Source organism: Podarcis bocagei (assembly GCF_964188305.1).
Source record: "Podarcis bocagei genome assembly, chromosome: 9".
Lineage (NCBI taxonomy): Eukaryota > Metazoa > Chordata > Lepidosauria > Squamata > Lacertidae > Podarcis > Podarcis bocagei.
Genome location: NC_138134.1, coordinates 40530928 through 40552830, shown reverse-complemented (window position 1 = coordinate 40552830; position 21903 = coordinate 40530928). Strand labels below are relative to the sequence as shown.

Genomic DNA, 21903 nt, shown 5'->3' with positions numbered 1-21903 from the left:
CTCAAAATCCTTCTTAAACAGGGCAGGAGACGATCTGCTGAGGAGCACTGCACTAAGTCATATTATTGATGCTGATACTACCAACCCTTGATTGGCAACAGCTCTCCAGAACATTAAGAGATATTTGGGGGGTCATTTTTATTTTGCCTGTTTCTGCTCAGTGGTCTCACTAATTGATACGCTACTGTAATGTTCTGAATCCGTACTGCAATGTCCAAAGGGAAAACATTTTCAGGCAGGAAACTTGATGGAGACACATATTCCACCTGTACACACTGGTATCATAATTTCTGTAGCTTGATCCAACAAATTTCAACAGGTTGTTTTTTAAAATATACATTTCAGCCTTTCCAACAACTTTTTGAAAAGCAAATAGGAGCTTTTCAAAAAAAGCAATGCATTTCCAAAAACTGAGTAGTTGACCAAGAGGGAGGAAGTAATCCCTTCACATATACACTGCACATAAAATGAAGTAAACAGACCTCAGTGAACCAACATAATCCGCTTAAAAATGATATCCACAAGAACTGGAGTTTACTAATCTCTTATCCAGTAAAGTAGTTTCAGAGCTATACATGTCAAGCCTTTAAGAAAAATCACTAGCAGTGTCCATATACCTAAAACTCTCTCCTGCTATTTGAAGTTGATTTGCAACCCAGCTAGTTGCTTATATACACACTTCTCTGCACAACTCAGGACTGTTTAGTTTCTTAAAGATGAGTGTGAAATCTGGAGAAATGCTGAGTTGCAAAGATTTTAGGATTTAGGATTTTATTCAGCTTATTTTCCAACTCATTAAATTCTGGCCATAAGAGAACTAGAGAAGGCTATATAAACATATGAAAGATACAGAGTAGCCCTCTTCAGGCATTCAAAAAAAGGTAAGGAGCAGGTGCACAAAAAACCCCCAACTCCACCATCTCTCTGTATGCCAGCTCCCATAACATGTTTACACACTGATAATCCTTCATGGATTGAGAATACCATGGTTAGAATCTGCCGCATCCTGTATAATCAACTATTCTCTTCCAAGCTAGCCTAATCGTGTTCAGCTAAACATGGTTAGCATCTCCTTATGACCTTTGTACTCTTCAAGAGAGCCAGTGTGGTGTAGTGGTTACGAGCGGTGGACTCATAATCTGGTGAACAGGGTTTGATTCCCCACTCTTCCACATGCAGCTGCTGGGTGACCTTGGGCTAGTCACACTTCTTTGAAGTCTCTCAGCCCCACTCACCTCACAGAGTGTTTGTTGTGGGGGAGGAAGGGAAAGGAGAACGTTAGCCGCTTTGAGACTCCTTAGGGTAGTGATAAAGCGGGATATGAAATCCAAACTCTTCTCTTCTTGTCTTCTCTTCAAGGCATGAAAATAAGGAGAAGCATAGCTAACGCACATGTCCCAAGGCAGCTTCATAGTTTGAGCCCTCATGCAATCTTTTGAATGCCTAAAGTGGACTACTGAGTCAGAGTAATGGTCATTTCATTCAGTATTGGGCAGCACAACCTTAGCTTTATGCTACTTGACTAAGCCACCTTCAGACAGCCATTTTCGCCCCAAGGGAGTCCATTCACTCCATGGCTCCCGAGACGTCTTCCTGCTTCGTCAGTCAACCAAATATATAAAAGACAAATTTAGCCAGAATCCTGGGAGTGACAGTGAGAGCAAGCAGCTTTAAAAGCCTGACTCAATATATTACATGCCACCCTCTGTCTCATTAAATCCACTTCTGACGGATGGTATAACTTTCCCCTTTTTTCTATGGCTGAAAGCATTTCTGTAGATTGCAGAGGACTGCATTGTGTGGATTTCTTCAAAGAGCCTTCTCTTGCCTTGAAAGTTCAACAAATTACCTGTACTGCAAGCACAAAGTAGTTCCACAGAACATCTGTTATAAATAACACTATTATAGAATGCTTCTGCCTGAAGGCTTAATCGAGGTCCATGAATATTCAAGAAGAAAACTTACAAACTCTAGAGAGGAGGAGGAAGAAGAGGATGTGACAAGGTACATTACCAAGGCATTATATATAGGTGGAGAGTTTGCAAGGGAGAACCCTTGATATAGCAGGATATTATTTTGCTTCGGATGATTTTGCTCAGGGGGGTTGAGGCCAGAGGATTAATGGTTCTTAAATATAGTTATACCAGCATTTATCAGATTATATTATTCTTGACTTTAAGCCCTTTCCTTGATGCTTTGGAGATAAAGTGATGCTATTCTATATGAAAGAAATGGCTCTTATCATGGCTCAAATGAAATATGATATTTATCAGATCCAGCTTTGTGTAGTAACTCATCCCTTGAAGCACAAACTTGAGATTATACTCTCTTTCTGGATAAATATATTAGCTTAAAAGGATGAAAATGAATGCCAGGGTTTTTCAGCTTCATTACAGTAAACTGACCAAAGTGCTTAACATTTAAAATGATGCTAGGGTTGAATCTTGCCTTGATGTTAAATGCTCTGCATTGGAACTCCTTATGCTCCTAAGGGGAATATTGTCGTTATATGAATAACAGTAATGGAAAGGATATTTGCACATGCACCGTGGAATTATTTTTTTCATTGTATTTTCAAGTATAAACACCACCGCCTAAGATCAATAATGTTGTTATTTTAAAAGTATCATTGATGTACGCACACAACACAATAACAAACATCATAAGCAAATAAGATTATTGCCCCAAAGATCTTAACATTATAAATTTCAGTAGATAACCCGACAACAGAGAGAGGGGGGAAAGACAGAAAGAAGGAAAAGTAATAGGAGAATGATATCCACAAACAAAGTTATATGTGCTTAGAGTTATTTCAAAAACTATTTTATTCTTAGTAAACATTACAAGCAACTATAGTAAAGGCAAATATAATCATTTGAAAAACATAGATGTAACTAAGGCTCTAACTAAATTTCAGCTTCTTGTAAGTGTGTACTTTACTCTTCACAAAATGCTCATTTTAAGCCCAAACAGAAATGACAGTCCAAGTTAAAATACTGTGAATATTCAGTGTGTGGCACACTGTGCACTTTAAAAACACCAGCTGCTGTAGCTGTACAGTGGTACCTTGGTTTAAGAACAGCCCTGTTTAAGAACAATTCGGTTTATGAGCTCCGCAAAACCGGAAATAGTGTCCCGGTTTGCGAACCTTACCTCTGTCTAAGAATTGAACCCAAACAGTGGAAGGCCACTGGCAGCGGGAGGCCTCATTAAGGAAAGCACGCCTCAGTTTAAGAACGGTTTCAATTTAAGAACAGACTTCCGGAACGGATTAAGTTCGTAAACCGTGGTACCACCGTAGTTCATCATCCTGAGAACCCTCTGAGCTGGGTTTAACATTTCACAGGTGTAGAGCTGAGAAAGAGTTACCTGCTCCAGCCCACCCTACAAGGGAAACCTCTGATTTGAAATCTGACCCTCCATTTTCAAGTCAATCCACCAATGCGGCAAAGTGCAATTTTGCTATTACAAAACTATATAACTGTTTTAGCTGTTTTAACATATTGTATGCATCACCTTGAGACAAAAACATGGAAAGTGGTATAATAATAATAATAATAATAATAATAATAATAATAATAATAATAATGGTGGTGGTGGTGATGTAGTATTAGTAGAGTTCTAAAATTAAAAAATCAACAGCAGAGGCAGATGACATGGCTTTCCATCAAATATATTGGACAATAACTCCCAATAAGCTCAGCCAATATTGATGATGAGAGCTGTAATCTACAACATCCAGAAGGTACCAAGTTGGCTACCCTTAATATATACGGTAATAAAATACAGTCGGCTGCAACCAAGCCATATAAAGGGACTGCAATAAAATTTGGTTTTAGTAGAGAACGCTGTAGTTCCACAAATGACCAGAGAGTGGCAGAATGACAACAAAAACAAGCACAAGCTGGTCAAGCGTTCCCTTCTGCAACTAGGCTCTCAGTCCTATTCTGTTTTTAGTTACAAAATGGAAACAATAAGAGGACATGAGATACTGCAAGTTAAACTAATTAAGATTAGATAGTATATGAGGATATTCCAGTGAAGTGAAAAGGAGAAAAACTAGAGTTGGCATTTCTAAATACAATATTTGATCTGATTTGCTTATCTTATTTAGTCCACACAGCCAATGCTGATTGTCTTATCTACCTAGAGGAAAAGATAACTTTAATGCAAATAATATTCCAGATAAGGATTTTTCGGTTTTATTTGTTTCACTCATTAGCCACATTTTAATACCTGTATATGAACCTACAGTGTCTAAAAGGTAAAGAGCAAGGTGATATGCAGCTTAGATAAGAGTGCACCCATTGCCTAAATATCAATAAAGCACCTGAATCCGTAAACCATTTTTCTCTTTCACTTTCTGGCAGACTTTATCTAAAAGCAAAGGGTGGTAGTCCTTCTCAGAGTAAAGTTAAAGGTAAAGGTAAAGGGACCCCCCTGACCATTAGGTCCAGTCGCGGACGACTCTGGGGTTGCGCGCTCATCTCACTTTATTGGCTTGCGAAACAGGGCATCGATAGAAGACTCTTATGGCTTATAAGTCAGCTCCACGAAGGTACCCTTGCCAGAGTGAGACTTACTCCTGCGGGCGACCTCACAAATTCGATACCAATAAACAAGGGAGTGCGCCAAGGATGTATATTGGCTCCCTGCCTATTCAATCTATTCATCAGCGACATGCGAGCACCCCTAGTCAACTCATCTCCAAGTACACACGCGCCTAGACTAGCGGATTACCGCTGTCCACTCCTTTTATATGCGGACGACGTGTTGGACTAACTAGAGCCCTGAAGATCTTTGCCACGTATTGTCAACTCAACCAATTAACCATCAACCATGTTAAATCTAAGATTCTGATTTTCGCCAGAAGTCGGAGATTATACGAATGGAAGCTTGGTGGAGCAAAAATAGAGCAAGTCCTAAAATTTCAATACCTAGGAGTTATTTTTCAATACAATTTGGGGTGGAAAGCACAAATTCAACACCTACTTAACAAGGCCAAAACTCTGTCATATGCGCTCCTCCGATTTTTCTTTTCGGATGGAGCTTTGCATGTTCCCTCGGCCCTAAAGGTGTTTAAGGCAAAAGTGGTTACCGTGCTTGCTTATGCTGCCCCGCTCTGGGCCGTGATGACAGACCTTGCCCCTCTTGAGACTCTGCAAAACCAATTCCTACGTCGGCTCCTAATGCTCCCCCCGTGCGTAAGCAACGCAGCCATGTGACTAGAATTGAAGATCGCATCCTTAGAAACTTGCCTGTGGAAGCAAGTCTTCAACTATTGGTTATCATTGTGGCATAGATTACCAGACCATTATCTTGTCCAATGCTTATGGCGAGATGAATTTTCCAGCCTTTGGACTAGTAGAATTCATGCCAAACTCCTGAGTTATGGAATCTCTCCCTTAGATTCTCTAAAACTAGATCTAATCACTGCTCAAAGACTGATCCGCCAAAGACTGGATGACATCGATTTACAGCGAAATTATACGCTGGGGGGAGGTGTTTGTTCACCCCAGAACATTGGTATCACTTTAACTTACTGCGTTCCATCATACCTCTCCTCCCTTTCGACTGTTGCCCATAGGCTGGCCTTCACCAAAGCGAGGTTTAACGTTTTTCCCTCCAATGTCCTGAGACATAGATTCTCAAAGGGCCAAGCCTCCGCCATGTGCGAATGTGATAAGGAGACGCCGGAGTCGCTTCAGCACATTATGTTCACTTGCCCCTTATTCAATGTGCCACGGGCAAATTTGTTGGGATCAATCATACAGAAACTAGAGGGTACCCCACCAAAATTCCACCTTGCCCAAATCTTGCAGGATAAGGATACCCATACGACCCTGAAAGTGGCTAGGTTCCTGGTCGCTGTCCTTACCCAAAAGCGTTGCCAAGGAGCACCACAAGCTAATTAAGGCGTAGTATGCCATTCCATCTCATAGTATTTTATTGTTATAGTAGTGTTTTAGCGGCTGTTTTTTCCCACGTGAACATGCTGTTATTTATGTCTTGTTTTTATCTGTATGGGCCTACGGCCGTAATAAAATTATTATTATATTATATTATTACTTTATTGGCCGAGGGAGCCGGCATTTGTCTGCAGACAGCTTCCTGGTCATGTGGCCAGCATGACTAAGCCGCTTCTGGTGAATCAGAGCAGCGCATGGAAACACCTTCTCAGGGTAGTTGACAGATATAACACATTAATTTCAAGGGGCTACTCAGAGTGAAACTAGTGTTGACCACAAACCAAATAATCAGTTTTTGTAAACCAAACCTCATGTTCCTTGAGCAATTTAGTGAGGAAGGAATTTGAACTTAATATTTTATTAGGGACGCGGGTGGTGCTGTGGTCTAAACCACAGAGCCTAGGGCTTGCCAATCAGAAGGACAGCAGTTCGAATCCCTGTGATGGGGTGAGCTCCCGTTGCTCAGTCCCAGCTCCTGCCAACTTAGCAATTTGAGAGCATGTCAAAGTGCAAGTAGATAAATAGGTACCACTCCTGCAGGAAGGTAAATGGTGTTTCTGTGTGCTGCTCTGGTTTCACCAGGAGCGGCTTAGTCATGCTGGCCACATGACCTGGAAGCTGTATGCCAGCTCCCTCGGCCAATAAAACGAGATTAGCGCCGCAACCCCAGAGTCGTCCGCGACTGGACCGAACAGTCAGGGGTCCCTTTACCTTTACAGTGGTGCCTCGCAAGACGAAATTAATCCATTCCATGAGTCTCTTCGTCTTGTGGTTTTTTCGTCTTGCGAAGCGCGGCTTAGCAGCTATTAACGGCTTAGCGGCTATTAACGGCTTAGCGGCTATTAACGGCTTAGTGGCTTTAAGAAAAAGGAAACAAACTCGCAAGAACTCGCAAGACGTTTCGTCTTGCGAAGCAAGCCCATAGGGAAATTCGTCTTGTGAAGCAGCTCAAAAAACGGAAAACTCTTTCATCTTGCGCGTTTTTCGTCTTGCGAGGCATTCGTCTTGCGAGGTACCACTGTACTATTTTATGTTATAGATCAGCACAATAACATTGTGGCAAATCCTGTCTTCCCATCTTTGCACATGCAATGCCACAGAGCGCAAGGAGTACGACATTTTTCTCTCTCTGAAACTGTTTGTGTATTAAACTGAAATCCAAGCCAGATTAAAGCATTTCCTGGAGTGTACCCATTCAAACAAAAACTAGGGGGCAAGCTTTGTGGGGACCAAGAAAAACTATGTTTATTTATCTATCATGCTGTTTTTGAATTTCTGCTTAGGAACAGAATTCCTCTATCTATGAATGCAGTTTATCGAAGGAAAAATGCTCCATAACTTGAGTAAATAATATATACTAGGTACTCTAATTTAGCCATGCTGGGTTGAATCTGTTCTAACAAACATACTTTCAGTAATTTTCTCTGGCAAAATATGTTAGCTTGAACCAATAATTTTAAATAACTTACTGATGACTCCTACTGCGATTCTGTGATGCCAGAAGTTTTTTTGTGACTCTGCCCATGGTCCCCAAAACGTGTCCTTAAAAAATAATAATATTAAAATCAGCCACACCTACTTTTACACTTCAGCCATGCCCCGTTTGATATGCAGCCCCCAGTGGGCTGACCATGGGTCAATATGGCCTGAAAAAGGCAAGCCACCTCCATTCATGAGCCTCAGAACTCCCTGTATTTGATTACTGAAATAATTTCCTCATTTCTCAGCGCTGGAAAATAGTGCTCCAAAGGATTGGTATGATTCTGTTTGTTCACTTATATGGGAATTTAAGCACCAGGTGTGGAGAGCTGTTTTATTCCCTAAGGTATCCACTTTAGTTTTATTGTAATTAACGTTCAGCAGATTCTCCTTGCAAAAAGAACTTAAGGCTACTTCTAAGCAGTAGATGGAGGCTTAGTGAAGGAAAAGGGTTGCATGTTGTTTGCATAAAGCAGTGAAGAGAGCTTTCTTTTCCCTTTGACAGATGGAATGAATTTCTCATACCTGGTCTTTGAGGCATAATTGTTTATAAAGAAGTTACATGGGAATGGATGAAGTACACATCCATGTTTCCATATTACTATATACCGGTTAGGGATACAGTGTTGTGTATAAGCAATACTGGAAGGTGCAGATCTAACCTTCAAGCTATTACTATTGTAAAGAGTTCACACTAACAAAACAAAACAAAAAGTGATGACCCAGAAAGGTTATTTGAATGGTATTGAAAGCACCACAAAAGTAATGAACTAGGAAGCCTTTCACACATACACATATTTATGCAAAAAATAGGCAAACAACATAATTATTAATTGTGACGTAGCTGGATATGAAACTATCCTCCTCCTTGGTAAAAAATATATATTGGAAGACCATTTCTCAAGATGCAAAACTAGATAGTTTTCATAGTTGGCCTCCATGATATGTACAAATGTCTATAATTTGAGGAGTTGACGCTGTGCTCCTACTTGTAGATGATAACTATTATGCGGCAGACAACAGAATTGGGTGATAAAATCAAAATCGTTCCTCATAATCATAGCCCATCCTTTAAGGTGTTCTTAAATAGCTCACGTCTGCCATCATTTTCCAAAGACTTGCTATTAGAAAATTGGGTGATCAATGTCACAGGTTATGGGGCTATGGTAAAAAGGTAAAGGCAAAGGACCCCTGGGCGGTTAAGTCCAGTCAAAGGTGACTATGGGGTTGCGGTGCTCATCTTGCTTTCAGGCCGAGGGAGCCAGCATTTGTCCAGTTTTCCGGGTCATGTGGCCAGCATGACTAAACCGCTACTGGTGCATGCAGGTGACGAGTGCCAGAGTGCACGGAAATGCCATTTATCTTCCCGCTATAGTGGTACCTATTTATCTACTTGCACTGGCATTTTTTCAAACTGCTAGGTTGGCAGGACCTGGGACAGAGCTCACCCTCTCACAGGGATTTGAACTGCTGACCTTCCAATCAGCAAGCCCAAGAGGCTCAGTGGTTTAGACCACAGCACCACCCGTGTCCCTACACTGGGACTATGACAGCAGGCCAGAGGTCATAGACATAAGATTGCTATTAAACCCCTGAGAGACCTAACTTGGAGAACACAAAGATGGTGAAGAAATGCTGTTTCCAAACACAATCCCATTGGGCTATATCCAGTTGTGTTAGTCCTTGAGCATAGTAGGTTCCTACTTTCACAAGTGGATGCTTCCTTCTCGTATCCCTTCAAATCTGTTTCAAATGGTTAAGGGATTCTCTGGAGCAGATTTGAGTGGGAGGAGAAGAGCAGTCCGTTTGTACAACATAGGGTCACCCATTACTTAGTACCGTTAGTCCTTTCTTTACAATCTCTACTAACTAATTTACAAAAGTTGGCAAACTTCTTAGTCTGAATTGCAATTTCTAAGCAGAACCAAATATGTCTCTGGTCAGTGAACTTTTTGGCTTTCAAGACAGATTTATAGCCCCCCTTTTTCCCCAACTACAACAGATTTAATTAATGATGAATCTTTTGAAAATTCTCCTTGCAGGGTTGACCTTTCCTTAGCAGCCTTACATCTCGATTGAACCATAATACTCTATTAGCTCTTGCTGTAGTAGAAATACTAAGTACCATGAGAATAGAGTTTATGATGTCATCTATCTGTTGGCAAAAATATTTAATACTGGACGTAAGATCCTTCAGGGATCCATAAAAATGCAGAAAAGTGGTTTAAGCTGAGTGTGGTTTTATTTGAACAGCTTTAGTAACCATTTTGGTATCAACCTGTACTTAGAGGGGTGGGGAACTTAATAGCCTCTGTTCCTTGGCTCTTCTTTTCTTCCTTGGTGTGCCACACCACTCTTCCTGGTAGCTCCTGGCTGAAATAAAATGTCAGTACATGGTCACTTGTCCTGAGACCTGTTTCAAGGAAAACAGCTGGATTTCCCTGGTGCAGAAGCATCTTAATGAAGTAATTACTTCATTAATTAGAAATACTAAAAAAAGAAATTTTCAACTCACTTGATATCTGATTTGCACCACGCCATTTGCAGCAATGTATTATTAATGTATTATTAACTACTGTTGTTAACAGAGTAACTCTAATGCAAGTAAAAATGGTATTATACAAGCACATATATTGCATGCCAAATATAAATAAAAAATGGTCTTATGATGTTACGATAGTGAAAAACAGAAAAGTTGTCTTGCAAACTCAGTTTGGCTGCCGTTGTTTGCTACTGTGCGATTGCATAATTGAAATCAGATGATGCAGTTACTTGCCGTAAACAAACGGCATGTATCCAATTGATTTTGTCCTGTACAAAACGTTATCATGTGACTGCACCAAAATTAAAACAACCTGTAAAATGGAATGTCCAGTGGTGGGAAAGAAGACCGATCCTGTTTTGTTTAAATATCAATGGTAATGATCTCTATAGCATGTCTACATTAATGACATTACTTACAACGATCCAGAATGCAAGTCAGCTAATGCGCTCAACGTTAAACCACATTTCTGTTGACCTTGAGTTTTCATCTCTTTGACCTTATGTGAAATTACCCTAGCAGTGGCTTATGCGTTGCTCTAATTGTTCCTTTAACATTGGCCTTTACTTTTCTCGCTTTGCCCTAGAGTTGTTTAGCAAAATGGTAAAAAAAAAAAAAAATCTTTCAACTTTTCTTGGTGGTAGAACATGCCATTACCAAGTAGCCCTTAGCACCATCATGATCATATTTAACTGTTTCTTCCAGACACCCTAACAGTTTTTATTTACTAAATTTACATTCTGGGGTTCCTCCAAGGAACTCAAAGCAGCGTACATGGTTCTTTGCTGGCACTCTGTTCTATTGACATACCGTTAATAATAAATACGTCAAATAAATATCAATACAGAAAAAGTCATATGTCATTTCTGAGCTGTAGTTAGTGCAAACAAGTGATTTGTTGGTGAAAACATCAGAAGATCACTGTTACAATATTTGTCTAAATTTTTTTCTGCTTGTCTTTGAGGATGGGAAAAGTTCCCATTACAGTTTCATTGATTAAAGTACAGCATAGTTTACAATTCACAAATCAATAAAAACACAAATCAATAAAAAAAATCAAATACTGAAATACAATTAAACCCTTATATCAATATAGCAGCAGACAAAATCCATACAGATGATAAGGGCCTCACCTGCAGATCTCAAGGTGTGGCCCAACACCTTTATAAGGTAGTATCAATACCTTAAACAAGGGGCAGTTGTGTATAGGTAGCCAGGGCAGATTCTGAACAATTGGTGTTCTATCGGTCCAGTTTCTTGTGCTGCCCAGTACTCTGACAGATGCATTTTGCACGAGTTCTTATATGTTAGTTGCAAATAAAGTACATATTTAACCCAAATGAAGCTTCTATAGTTGAGAATACTGAACTTCATAATCTTTGTAAGTAATGTTGTTGTTTAGTTGTGTCCGACTCTTCGTGACCCCATGCACCAGAGCACGCCAGGCACTCCTGCCTCCCACTGCCTCCCACAGTCTGGTCAGACTCATGCTGGTAGCCTCGAGACACCATCCAACCATCTCATCCTCTGTCGTCCCTTTCTCCTTGTGCCCTCCATCTTTCCCAACATCAGGGTCTTTTCCAGAGAGTCTTCTCTTCTCATGAGGTGGCCAAAGTATTGGAGTCTCAGCTTCAGGATCAGTCTCAGCTTCAGTACTGGAGTCTCAGCACTCAGGGCTGATCTCCCTAAGAATGGATAGGTTTGATCTTCTTGCAGTTTGTAAGTAATACTCCCCCCCCCCAAAAAAAGCAATCAAGGAAAAGCAATTTTCATTATACTTTACACCACTTGTTTGTAGCTCTTGAACCAGCAATACTTCCCAAGTTCAGTGATGAGTCTTGTGATATACTGAATATGAGCTAATTTGTTAAAGCACCAGCTATCATGGATTTCAGTTCACTTCAGCAGATTCATTAAATTTTATCCAGAGATCAAATATATACATACATGGCCTTGTGGGTTATAGCCTGAACAGTTAGATCAAAGGGATTTTTAAAATAAAAAATACAGATTGTAATAATTATATTAAAGCTAAAATGTATGTAAAATAATTACCATCAGCAAAGAAGTGATGATAAGCAAGCATCCTGGCATTTGTCAGCTAATTAACACCTATAGTTAGCTAAAAACTCATTATCTTGATTAGGCGGGAAATGAGCTAAGCCCTACTACATTCAATTGGGCTTACTCCTGTGTAAATATGTACAGAATTGAGCTATGAATAGCAGCGCATAACAGACTTCTGTGGCAGTTAATGTTTGCTCATGTCTGTAGTTCATGACTACAATCATGTATACAAAGCTGATCTGTAAGGGATAAATTCTCAGCAATAAGCCTTTTGTAACTGCAAGAGATGCTTGCTTTTATTTTAATAGTTCACATCTGCCAGAGCTAGTGAGTAAAATATTCAGGTCCATCAACATGAACTCAAGCTGATTATTTGTGGTGGTGTTGGGGAAAGCCTCAAGGACAACAAACCTGGCTCATTTTAGAAACAAGTGTTAAATTTTAAGACTTTATAAGTAATGCCCAGTCCTAGTGCCTCTGTTAATTAAAACCTCTACATTCCCAATATACTTTCCTCTGTACTTAGTCACTTATATTTATTATAATTTGTTTCTTCCTCTCATATCCTAATGAAATGCCATATTTCTAAAATGGAGAAGTGGATTACATAAATAGGCTGTTTTTAGAATTAATGAAACCTCCTCAGTGTGTTAATTAATCCAAAGTTTTAACGAGGGATGTATTCAGAATGATTAACCTGCCAAGGTATTGAAATTGTTCTCTCCAACCCCAATCCAATCAAGTAAGGTGGGTAATAAAAGGTGACAGGCAAGTCCCAGGAGTGGCACCTAGTCCTCAGAATTCCCTTCCCCAAGGTAACTCGGGTACCAGTTTTCTTTTCAGTGCCAGATGAAGACCTTTTTATTTGCCCAGGTATTTTATGCCTCTGTTTTAAAACTGGTCTTATTTTCTCTGGTGCACTTTTATATCTCTGCCTTTGTACCTGATTTGAGTATATTTTTAGGTGCATGTTTGAATTTCAAAGTAAATTGTATAGTTTTTGTTTGTGATTTGGTTTTTTGCTGCATAAATTCTCCAAATACATTAATATAGCACAAACCAGCTCACCTTACATTAATATTTTACAGCAGAGGGGTGTGTGTGTGTGTGTGTGTGTGAGAGAGAGAGAGAGAGAGAGAGAGAGAGAGAGAATTAATAAATCTCATTAATTTCAATGGTGCTTACTTTCAAGTCAGTATGATTATGTACTCTGACCATGCTGCGAGATCCTGCAAAACAGAGCATGCTGCATCAGTGAGGATCGCTTCCTAGCTAAAAATCAGTGTAACAAAAATCCAAAGTAAGTGTGCATAGAACAGGGCTGCAAGCCTCTTGATGGCACTTAATCATGCACACTATCTCAGCAATGTGTCCACCACATCTTATATTGCTTCACACTACAAATATGTTACATTATATATAAAATGCTAAATACAAATTGCACTAATTATCTAGAAATCTGCCTAAATATTACAGAAGTATGCTAAATTTAGTAAAAATACTGCATTTTCATTTCCCACCCCATGTGGACGTTATTTTAGGATACTTCCTGTAGCCATAGACATGGGAATTCGGTGTCAAAAGATTTACTGGAGAGAGAAAATAGTTTTACACATTTTCTTGGAAAAGTCAAAAAGAACTGAGAAAAACAAAAACAAAATTTAGATAAACACAAGCTGTCTGCTATCCAGTCTGTAAACCACAAGCAGCCATTTTTGGGTGGCTGTTCATATTACAGAATTTTAACAGTGAGATTTGCCAGCGCTCTAGTCTATTGAACAAGTATGCACAAATTCTAAGTATGGAAACTTGGATAATCCAAAGGTGGCATGAATGAAGTAGGTATGGCAAAGTGAAATGAGGACAGGGCTCTTGTACCTTTAATAGTTGTGTAGAAAAGGAATTTAAACAGTTGTGGCTTTGCCATGCAAGCTATACCTGTTGGAAACCTCTCTTTATCTGGCTAGTCAAATAAGGTTGTATTTATTTTATGTACTTATTCATGATGTTATACTGCAACAGTTGTCCCAAACGGTTTCCCAAACAATAAAATAATATCTGTACTACAATCGGTGGTTTTCTTCGAGAAAAACGGTGCTGCCGGTACTGACCATGAAATCGTTACAGTAAGTGTCACATTTTTAATTTTTTTTTGTAGATAATGATTTATTAGTTTTCGATTACATTCCAATAATAGCCTCATTATAACAATGCCAATCTATAATACAATTATTACTACCAATCATTCAAGTACCAAATTATATCATTTAATTAAAGTGCCTCCCCCACGTGCTAAATTTGCTGGCTTTCTGATTTTATTTCTGCATTCCAAAATCTTAGTAGTTTCAATTACATTCCAGTCATAACAATAATTCCCTATACAGCAGCTGCAATGTTAATAACTTCTATTTGTGTTGATACATTAAATGATTTATAAAACCTTTTGCAAAAGAGCTCTCCCCCTTTTTACACACACAGTTCCATTTGATGTTATAATCCATATTGTTAATCCAATTTCTTCCATCCTCACTTGTACAAGTATAATTTGAACTAACTTTCAGGGGAGGGTTGCCAAATCATAAATGTAGAGAGGAAAACTTTAAATAAACAAACCGTAGGCTCCCCCCCATCTTTTGCACCATATGAAGTCTTATCTCAAATACAAACCTTAAGTCCTTGCCGTTGGTTTGTTCCAGTTTGTGATCTCATCTCTTCTTGCACGCACCTGTACTTTAGTCCAATTAAGCTCTAATCAACAGGAAAACCTCTGCTTCTTAATGGCGGCGTAGGAGGGCTTTCGCCCTCAGCACCTCCCTGGCCCCTGCATTCCATGCTGGAGCGAGAGCCAGGTAACGAGATGGCCTGCGAGTGAAGCAGCCCTGGGGGGAATTTGCAATAATGATTTACCCTCCATCATCCTTGTTTTTGCATCTCCTACGCTCTCCCACTGTCGTGGGGGCTGCTTCCATGAAGGCAGACTGGAACCAGAAGCCAGTAAGTGCCACACTTTTAACCAGTACTTTTCTTCTAGAAAAAAGGCACTGGTGTACCCTTCAGTACCCCCAGAAAAAAAGCACTGCTTGAGAGGAAGAGGATGATGTCTTCATTTGGTGATGACAGAGCATCACTGATGTGCTCATCCATGCTTCCAGGAGGAAGTTGGGGTCTCATAATGAATGAGAAGGTTGTATTTGGCATCCCCACACACCGAGCAACACTGTCCCCTCTACTTTAGGAAGAAGCACTTAAGGGTTTATATGTTCCAATAAGATATAGGCAATCGGTGCAAATTCAACACAAGTAGTGTGAGGCCTCATAGCACCCAAAAACCAGCAAATTCTTGAGTGGCAGCATTCTGCACTAGTTTCTCGTTCATCTTCAACAGTAGCCCACAGTAGAGCTTACCACAATAGTCAAGGTGGGATATCACCAGAGCATGCAGGATTGTGATCAGGCTATCTTGGTCCAGAACTACCATAGCTGATGAACCAGCTAGAGTTCAAAGTAGGCACTCAATATCATGAATAGCACTTGTGCCTCCAGTGATAATGATGGACCTACGAGCACATTCAGACCACTTACCTGCTCATTCAGGGTCAGTGTGACGCCATTCAGAATAAGGCTGAGCACCCAATCGATGTACATAAGAACCATATATATGTGAAGTTGAATGCAGTCAATGGGAGTTTTTAAGACTAAAAAAAGGTTTTGGTGTGTGTGTGAGCAGGCTCTAAAGGTAAAGGTACCCCTGACCGTTAGGTCTAGTTGCAGACGACTCTGGGGTTGCGTGCTAATCTCACTCTATAGGCCGAGGGAGCTGGTGTTTGTCCGCAGACAGCTTCAGGGTCATGTGGCCAGAGCAGCACACGGAAACGCAGTTTACCTTCCCGCCAGAGCAGTACCTATTTATCTACCGGTACTTGCCCTTTTGATGTGCTTTTGAACTGCTAGGTTGGCAGGAGCTAGGACTGAACAACGGGAGCTCACAGGCTCTACTGTGCCCTTAAAACAACCATCAGGCAGAAAGCCAATTACATAGCACATTATTAAGCACATAGCCAAAGCACATCAAATAATGCCAGCTTGGTTGAGAGCTGTGAAGGCATAGAATAAATAATTATTGACAGATTTAAATACTTTGCTTAGAGAAAACAAGTACAAAAATATGGGATCTCCACTCCCTAGTGTGTCCTTGCTAGTTATAAATTGGCAAAATATGTAACACTTTACTTTTTATTCTCATGCCATGTTCTTTACTCTTTTCATTCAACACCCCCAAAAGCAGTGAGAGTTAATATTATCATGGTCATATAAGATGCTAGTTGCGCCCACTGCTGGAATCAGCAATTTGATTGTGTATTGTTGGAATCTCAAGATTTTGAAAACAACCCAGAGCCATTTTTATATAAGAAAGAAAATACAGTATACACAAAGCACATGGAATCTGGTGACTGGCACAGATTCAGGTACATTGTGTAACTGATTCCTCAGAGGCCAGCTTCTTTTTCTTTCTTTCTTTTAAAATTGCTATTTAGTTTTATTCTCAATTGTGGATCAAGAGCCTGTAACTTAACCAAAGTTCCTCCTATTTCAGTTCAATTGATGATCACTTTAGGGGCAAACAATACATTATACACAGATATGTGTAACAAAATCCCTCAGTTCTATTTTCTTCCAAAATGAGACACACACTTGAAAAGTTGCAAGCTGAAACACAGAAACAGTGTGTCTTGTTGGTTCTTAGTCCTTTTCCTCGCAGCCAAAAATTACCCCCTCTAGCACTTTTTCACACAACAAAAGATACCAATATCTATGTTGTACAGTGGTACCTCAGGTTAAGTATTTAATTCGTTCCGGAGGTCTGTTCTTAACCTGAAACTGTTCTTAACCAGAAGCACCACTTTAGCTAATGGGGCCTCCTGCTGCTGCTGCGCCGCCGGAGCCCAATTTCTGTTCTTATCCTGAAGCAAAGTTCTTAACCCGAAGCACTATTTCTGGGTTAGCGGAGTGTGTAACCTGAAGCGTATGTAACCTGAGGTACCGCTGTATGTCGCTAGCAGTGAGGGGCATGAGCTTTAAAGAAACAGTGCACAACTGCAGTATATTTGAGAAACAAGAAGCACTTTTGATAGAACCAGAGTTAACTGGAATAAATGAATAATTCTTAGGCTACAAACTACTAAACACACTTACCTAGGACTAAGTCCTAGCAAACTTAACAGGGATTACTTCTGAATAGACATATATAGGAAGACGCTGTTACTCAAAATAACAAAAAATGCATGAATAACTCTTTATGTCACAGATGATCTCAGGTCTGAGTCATACAATTGTGAATATTTTCTTAGTGTAGTGTACACCCATCTTAAAATAGGGCTGTAATCCAAATGGGGGAAAATCTGGCCAAGGACAACAGAACAGACATAAAAAGTGAAATGTTTAGGTGGATCATAGTTTGCCATGTCATGGGAAATCTTTCTTAAATGAGTTGATCCAGGATATGTGAGCTGACATCTTGACAGCTATTTGTGCATTCATAAAAGACTGTTTATGACCTCGGAATTCCTCAAAAGAAGTAAATTGTAGTGCCTCCTGCATAATAATAATAATACTAATAATAATATTAATAATTTTGAAAATGTATATTCAAAGCATAGGTTTGCTGGATGAAAATATTAAAAATAAAGGAAAATATGTATATCTTACTATTGTCTTAATAGTTTTAGAGAAAGAACATTATTATTTATTATAATTTACAGAATGTCTAATATGCGCTAGAGACTACACAGAAATAATAATTATTATAAACCCACAAGAACCTGCCTGCAGGCTTGGAATCTAAACATGAGGGCAGTTAAAGAGAAATGAAAACTTTGAACAAGTTGGGAAAAAGTGAAAGGAGAGTAGGAACAAAAATACAATAATTAACTTCAGAATAAGAAACAGAAAATCGAAACAACGCATTAAGATGGAAAATACAAGAGAGGATCTGTCACCTGAATATTCCATCCACAAGATAACTAAAGAAAGAACAAAGACAAGGAACAGAGTAAGGGTGTGTCAGTTTACCAAAAAGATTAGTGTTAGATGAATGTAGGTCCTGGGAAGAATAGAGGAATATAAATAAGAAGGGAGCAATATTATGAAGATAAGTTGCTCTCCGTGGAAAACATATTAGATATTAAATTTGAGATAATGATCCAACATCCAGGCAGATATAGATTAGACATATTGGTAAAAACAGCAGGAGAAGAGGAAACGGGGGTGGGAAGGGTGAAGAGCTAGATATTGTCAGTAGGATAAAGGTAAAGGGACCCCTGACATTAAGTCCAGTAGCGGACATCTCTGGGGTTGCGGCGCTCATCTCACTTTATTGGTCGAGGGAACCGGTGTACAGCTTCTGGGTCATGTGGCCAGCATGACTAAGCCACTTCTGGCGAACAGAGCAGCACACGGAAACACTGTTTACCTTCCAACCAGAGTGGGTACCTATTTATCTACTTGCACTTCGTGCTTTCGAACTGCTAGGTTGGCAGGAGCAGGGACCGAGCAACAGGAGCTCACCCTGTCATGGGGATTCGAACCGCCGACCTTCTGTTCGGCAAGCCCTAGGCTCTGTGGCTTAACCCACAACGCCACCTGCATCCCGCATCCTCAGTCAGTAGGATACTGAGAGTCAAAAAAAGAAACCAGATTGCCAAGAAGAAGTGTACAAAGAGTAAAGGGAAATAAGCCCAATAACTGAAACCCTGAGAAAAGAAAAAAAGAGCCATTACAGAACTGTAAAAGAACGATTTGTTAAGTAGTTTAATCCAAAACAGGACATAAGATATCTTTTATGACACCTTTGCCTGTGTCACGTTTCTTCTGGATTCAGTTCCCCACCCTGCCTAGTTAATTGTTTCCCTTTAACCTTCAGTGTCTACAAACACAGGAATTTTCTAATTGCAGTCAAGACTAGTCATTATATCGTTCCTAGTTCTGGCTGACATCATGGGCATAGCCAGGACTTTTGTTGGGGCGGCAGAACCTATGTGATTGGTCAGTTAAGTATTTCTATTGTTTTACTTGATGGGGGAGTAGCTGCTCCCCCTGCACCCACTTGGCCACACCCATGGCGGACATTGCAACACGTTCTTTTTAAAGCATGGGCAATAGAAATCGTGTTAGCATAATGCCCTCTAATTCGCTTCAAAAGCATCTGCCTGAGACACTGATTGGTCCATGTTACTAGGAAGTTTTCTAACTATAGAAGATTCTCCAGTCTCAAAAATTCAGATGAAGATGACAGAGAAGGTTTTAGGTTAGCACAACTGGTGTGGTTGCACATGGGGCATCATGCTGCAGGGGCACCAAAACAATGCTGTAAAGCAGAGTGCAGGGGGTGGCCCAAAGTCCGCCATTGAAGATGGAGCTTGCTAATATAGGGTAACTATTTTCCTTGCTCCATTTATCAAAGAGCAACATCAACCATTAATCATTGGACTACTGCAATGTGCTCTACATGGGGCTACCTTTGAAGGTGACATCGAAACTACAACTAATCCAGAATGTGGCAGCTAGACTGGTGACTGGGAGTGGCCACCGAGACCACATAACACCACTCTTGAAAGACCTACATTGGCTCCCAGTATGTTTCTGGGCACAATTCAAAGTGTTGGTGCTGACCTTTAAAGCCCTAAACGGCCTTGGCCCAGTATACCTGAAGGAGCGTCTCCACCCCCATCGTTCTGCCTGGACACTGAGGTCCAGCACCGAGGGCCTTCTAGAGGTTCCCTCACTGTGAGAAGCGAAGCTACAGGGAACCAGGCAGAGGGCCTTCTTGGTAATGGCGCGTGCCCTGTGGAATGCCCTCCCACCAGATGTCAAAGAAATAAACAACTATCTGACTTTAAGAAGACACCTGAAGGCAGCCCTGTTTAGGGAAGCTTTTAATATTTGATGAATTATTGTATTTTATTATTTTGCTAGAAGCTGCCCAGAGTGGCTGGGGAACCAAGCCAGATGGCGGGGTATGTATGTATGTATAAATAAATAAATAAATAAATAAACAATGTTAGGCAACTATGTTTGTCTCTTTTACCTCATCCTGGGACAAAGAAAATTTGTTTTTAACCAAATTTAGAAGTTATAATCCTATGCACTTGCTTACTATGGGACTTATTTCTGAGGAAATATTCACAGGATTCTGCTTCTTCTTTTCTTGTGCATTTGAATGCCAAGTGACCCTGGTTTTCTAAAAAATAAGCTTATTTTTACATTTTACTTCATTAAACCTTCTATGCAAATCCATGCTCAAATACTTCCAGCAGCTGAGACACCCTGAAATGTCTATGATTACGAACATCATCATTATTATGTATTAGATTTCTTGCCTGTCCTTCACCATAATGTCCCAGGGCAGGTTACAGCAAGGGAGCAATTGCTATTCAGTATTGGGTGACCTGCACATTTTCACTATACAGTGGTACCTTTGTTTTCGAACATAATCTGTTCCAGAAGACCGAGTTCTGAAACGTTCGAAAATGGAAAACTCAATACGGAAGCCGCATGGCATGTTCAACTTCTGAGGCGTGTTTGAAAACCAAACCATTTACCTCCGGGTTTACGTTGTTCGAAAACTGAAATGTTCATCAACGGAGACGTTCAAAAACCGAGATACCACTGCATTAGGGGCTTGATAGTTTAGAAAAAAGGCCAATAAGGAGGGGTATGATAGATGTTTATAAGTTCATGCATGGCATGAATATACAGGGTAGGATATTAAGAGGCTTTTCTCTCACACAAAACTAGACACATGCAGTGGTAGGAGGCCTGGCGGTGTCCACTATGGCAAGGCCCGGCAGAGTCTGCTGCAGATGCAAGTAGGCTTGGCGGGGGCCACTGCAGCTGCGGGAAGCCCTGGCGGGGATGGTTGCAGGTAGGCCCTGTGAAACCTGTTGTGGCCACAGGTAAACTACAGCTATGGGAAAGCCCAATAGGGCCCGCTGCAGGCCGCAGAATATTGAGGAGACCCAGTCCTACTTGAAAATTTGTGGGGGCTTGTTCTACCTCCCCCATGGCACTTCTAATAGTAGAAATTGGGTCCATCCAACAAAGGTGGCTGTGGGAAGATTCAGGACAGACCAAATAAACTTCTTCACACAATACCAAGCTAAACTATTGAAATTGCTCCCACAGAATGTAAAATGATGGTCACCTACTTGGATGGTGTTTAAAGAGGATGAGACAAATTAATGGAGGAACAAGTCTAGCAACAGCTACTTGTGCTGCCTACAGCCTTCCCATAGGAATCTGGTTAGCCACTGTAAGAACAGGATCCTGGAGATGGGCCTCTGGTCTGATCCACCAGGACTTTTCTTATGCTCTTAACCTTTCGTTACTGCTTGAGACAAAAAGGGAAAGTCTACGCTTGCCTTCTTAGCTGTCCCTGCTACTTTCGTTAGCTGTAGGAATCCCGCTTTGCTTTTCTCATTATTTCTGGTGAGCAAGGAAAGACCCTTGTCCCACCTACCTCACAGGACTTCTGGATCATACACATGAACAGCTGATAACTCTGTAGACATAATCCTGCCAGGGGATTTACGTCGTACTTGAAAGCTCCTAATTTTGCCTGAATTGTATCCTATGCTCTACACCAGGCATCCCCAAACTCGGCCCTCCAGATGTTTTGGGACAATTCCCATCATCCCTGACCACTGGTCCTGTTAGTTAGGGATGATGGGCGTTGTAGTCCAAAAACATCTGGAGGGCCGAGTTTGGGGGTGCCTGCTCTACGCAGTTACTTGTTGAATCATATTATATTAAACCACTAAAGCTGATTCTTTTTTCTTTTCCCTTTTTCTT

At 40.5% G+C, this 21903-nt stretch overlaps 1 long non-coding RNA gene across 1 annotated transcript; it reads right to left on the bottom strand.

Annotated features, from left to right (window-relative positions):
• Window positions 1-9671: 9671 nt before the first annotated feature.
• LOC308594928 lies at window positions 9672-21487 on the bottom strand. The gene is made up of 2 exons (XR_014011679.1): window positions 20210-21487; window positions 9672-9821 (listed from the first exon to the last, which is right to left on the bottom strand). It is a non-coding gene; the product is annotated as an uncharacterized lncRNA (long non-coding RNA).
• Between the last annotated feature and the right edge of the window lie 416 nt (window positions 21488-21903).